Source organism: Elephantulus edwardii, unplaced genomic scaffold (assembly GCF_000299155.1).
Source record: "Elephantulus edwardii isolate Elephantulus edwardi_28Jun2011 unplaced genomic scaffold, EleEdw1.0 scaffold00534, whole genome shotgun sequence".
NCBI classification, from domain to species: Eukaryota; Metazoa; Chordata; class Mammalia; order Macroscelidea; family Macroscelididae; genus Elephantulus; species Elephantulus edwardii.
In genome coordinates this window covers 163,936-168,692 of record NW_006400284.1, presented here as the reverse complement: position 1 = coordinate 168,692, position 4,757 = coordinate 163,936, and positions in this window count along the sequence as shown.

Below are 4,757 nucleotides of genomic sequence, written 5' to 3'. Positions count from 1 at the left end.
ATTTGAATGATAGTGGTATTCACTGGACTTCCTTGTATGTGTATAGATATTATCCTGTCACTGACAATATTGTACTTCAAGATGGATCTAGCAATTACTTTTTTAACTATGAAAGCAACTCCGTTTTTCCTCACCTTTTCATCTCCAGAGTAATATATCATATGGTCATCCGACTCAAAATGTCCCATGCCAGTCCATCTCATCTCACTGATGCCCAGTATGTCAATATTTATGCATTCCTTTACTTCCTTAACAATATCTAATTTTCCTACATTCATGGTTCTCACATTACATGTCCCAATCACCAGAGTCTGCTTACCGGCAGGCCACCAGAGGAAGGGGTAGGCATCTGACAAGCTGAAGGCTGGGCAGCTTAGAGACCCCTCCCATCTTCCCCAGGTAATCGAGGAACAAAAAACCGCTGAGACATTCGTTCCGGCTGGCTGCACAGAGGAAGGGGTAGGCATCTGACAAGCTGAAGGCTGGGCAGCTTACTTAGAGACCCCTCCCATCTCCCCCAGGTAATCGAGGAAGAAAAAACTGCGAGACATTTGTTCTGGCCCGAGGGCCACGCCAAGAAAAGCCTATCTATACACCAGTTCAACAGGATGCATCACCTTTAGTCGGGAAACATTACAACTAAAGTTCAGAGACACTGATCCCAACATAAGGAACTACCATCAGCTTATGTGTTTGGAATCACAGAAGCCATGGAACTTCATATATAAGTTATTGGATGGAGGTCTGGTCAAAGGGAGATAGATGTGAAGGGAGGGGGTAGAAGTGGCTGGGTATCCTGGTGGATGATGGAGCAGGGAAATAAGTGGGTAAAGACGCGTGTGAGAAAGGCAGGGACAACACTGACACTAAAGTTAACGCCGCAATAAGGGATATACCCTTAACTTGCTGGTCTGTCTGATACTTCTCTAAATCTGAACAGTCACATTAAGACAGACTAGGAAGAAGGATTGGCCATCTACTTCTGAAATAGCAGGCCTCTGAAAACCCTATGTACAACAGAACACATTTAGATAACAGAAACGGCAAAGGAGGTAGAGTTTTCAAGTATGGAATAACCAAGTAATTAAAAAAAAACAAAACACACAAAAAAAGTGAGCTTTTCCCTTAAAACAGAATTCTATTAAACTGAGTTTATTTCAACATTACTATATCTATTTTGGAAGGAGAGAGGCTACTATTTAAATCTATTTAAAATCAGTAAAATTTTATCAATTCAATATTTAAAAGTTGGCTTCGTAAGTTTCATTTTCCTTTCCTCTATTTTACATGATATATTTATCTGATACACATATCCAATTATATTTACATTCTGGTAGTTATAAACATTCAGTATATTACAAATACTTTAAATGGAAATTTGTCAATGAATCTGTGCTTTGAGCTCACATAAACTATTTGTTTTCAACTATAATGTGCTTATAGTTACAATTTCTAATATTGATCCTTTAAAGGAACAATGAAGTCAAAAGGAACATAAAATGCCAAAACTAATAAAACTTATCACTGTCAATAATTCAATTAAGCAAAAGTACACTGGTAATTGTTATCTAATTAATTGGGCAAGATAATTTCTAAGTCACTGAGGCCGGATAAATCTCTCAAATTATTCTCAAGTTATTCTTTATACATTAAACAAAAAAAAATTTCCTTGAAGTCTTCTTAAAATCATACAACGATTTAGCTTAACTAGTAAAAAATATTTACGAAATATCCACATGGGATCAAAATGACAAGAATAACTCCAAAAATTCTAGACAAGAGCCTTGGGAGGCAGAGGGTTTATGGTAATGGAGATGGAACAATTCCAAAACCGAGGGTAAAACAGTTATGGAGCTTGAAGAATCAATGTCACCAAACTGTCCATGTAGAAATTATGAAATTATTGTATTTTCTGTTAAGCATACCCATACACACACAAAAATAAAGATGTTTTGGGTTTTGCTTTTTCTTAATTATTTGTTTATTCATACCTGTTACCTTACTTTCTGGAGGAGTATACAGGTTGAAAGGGAAATTTGGAAAAACCACCCAGGATCAATTCTGATCCTTATTCAATACTTTAGAATTGCATGATTTGGTAACTCCACCAATCTACCAAGTAATTTCTTCAAAGATGCATCAGTCTTTTGGATTTGATTCAACAATATTAATTACTGTCACACTGTGGTTTTGTTTCTACTTCGAAATGAATATTTCTTTTGGAGGAAAAAAGGAAAACTAACAAATGCTCTTTTTATTTTAACAAATTAAGTTTGAACTTTAAAAGGCATGCAAACAAATAAACCTCTTCTTTTAAGATTAAAAGGTACTTGTAAATTTTAGTTTTTAATTCAATTCTCTTCCAATGTAGAAAGAAAAAGAAAACATTTTTTAAAAGAAATGATCCAAATTCAAATGAATTTAATTTTTATGCATTCACAGTCAAAACAGAATTATTTTAAAATCTATTTTAACACTCACTTTGAATCAATGCCAAAATAGCAATCAGAATGTTAGAACTGATGGTTAAAAATCTTTATATTCATTCTTACATAAAAATTTTCATCTCTCAATTCTATCAATGTACTGTGTTTTGTACCTAGTCCTCAATTTTTTTAAGAAAATAAATTTAAATATCAAGTTTTTAAAGGGTTTTTTTTACAATAATCTCTACAGAAACATCACTTTCATCTTCAAAACTAAAACTACAGCCAGTTATCAACAGATTTCATGTAATGATCATTCAAATCTTCTGTCTGGCACTGGCACTTCTGTCTAGCCAAGAGCAAAACAACTTTAACCCTAACATTGTTCTAAAACTTGGCCAATCTATCTGTTTCTCTCCACAACCCACTATGCTACCATTAACCCGGACTACAGTCCATTTCTGAAACTGTTAAACTCTTTAACTTTATTCACAATTTAACTCAGCCTGGAAATACCTTTCTTTCTTTTATCTGATCCAACATTCAGTTCAATAACACCACTTGTGAGGCAATTAATTCCTTGGATGCCTTTAACCATCATTTACAGGTTGCCCAATTATTATTGTTAGTTTCACTGGTGAGTTCTTCCAAACAGCTAACAATAGTATTTTCCACAATTCTTTCAGGAAATACAGGGAAATTCTGTTTCCAAGCATATTTAATGGGGGCCAGCATAACTCTAACACCAAATAAGATAATACAACTACTAACAATCAATAAAACTTAAAACAAAACAAAACTTACTGCCTTTGAGTCAATTTTTACTCACAGTAACCCTTCATCAGGTTTCCAATTTTAATGTTTCTCCTAAGGAGTCTTTCAATTAGAAACCCAACACACAGTGTACTACATTACCAGAGTATCAACAAACCATAGCAAAATCACTTTAAATACACTCACAACAGCATCAAATGAACAAAATATTTACAAATTGTATAATATATGTCAAAGACTACTTTGAAACACTGATGGGAAAGTAAAATCTCAACTCATTGCCACTTAATCAGAAAGGACTCATAGCTTGACCCACTAGCAGGTTTCAGAGACTCTAAGTCACACAAAAGGAGACTGTCCATCTTTCTCCCATAGAGCAGCTAGTAGATTCAAAACACCTTCCTTCAAGTTGGCAGCTCAACTCCTTATCCATTAAGCTGCCAGAGCTCCCTAAGAAATCAAGACAGACCTACATAAACTGAGAGATATGCCATGTTCATTGATATGTACACAGGACAGAGCAGGGTTCAGAGGTGAATGATAGGGTCGCTCTGAGTCACAAATGACTCAATGGCACATGAGACCAACAAACATTCAATACTGCCCGGATACTGAATGTCCCAGAAGCTGTTTGAATAAATAGGAGGCTTTCCTATAAAAACAGACAAGTTGATTCAAAGTTTACCGAATAGTAAAAATTATTCTGAAAAGAAAAAAAGGATTTACGATATCTCCCGAACTCAATTCTTACTATAATGCTCCTAAATAAGAAAAAAAAAAATACAAATCAAAGAACAAAATATAGGAAATCCACAAACAAACTGAAACACTTTATAGTCATTATATAATCAACAAAGGTGCCACATAAAGTAAATAAACAAAGTCATACTAACAAATGATGCTGGAACAAATAATAAACTTTCATTATTACCCCATACCATTCACAAAAACTGGCTTAAAATGGATCGTAAACATATAAGGAAAAGTTAAACAAAAGACATCTAAAAATAAACATGGGATAATAATTTTAATTGCCCATGTTCGGCAAAGGTTTCTCAGGACTTAAACAAGAAGGAACCATGGAAGGAAAAAATTGGCAGACTACAATGTGTTATATCGACACATTAGTAGTAATTGCTCCTCACAACACCTACCCACTGTCATCAATTCCAATTCATCGATACCCTTTATTGGGTTTGTGGGGTGGTAAATTTTTGCTGTTTCTCCATCAAGGTAGCTGGTGGATTTGAACTTTTAACTTTTTGGTTACTCACACAACTTGAATTATACTACACTACAGAGCGCATTAACGACAACACAATGCATCTAAATTAAGATATTCTACTGTTTGAAACACATCTTTAAAAAAGTAAGAACTCACTACAACTAGTGGAAGATGGGAACAACGGATGGAATCAGAAAGGAAAATGTTTATCCAGAATATAGAATTTTTTAAAGCTCACAAATAAAAAGGTCAACAACTCAATTAGAATGGGCAAGTGAGACATTTCACTGAAGATACAGCACCAATTGTTGTTGTCGTTGTTGTTGTTGTTG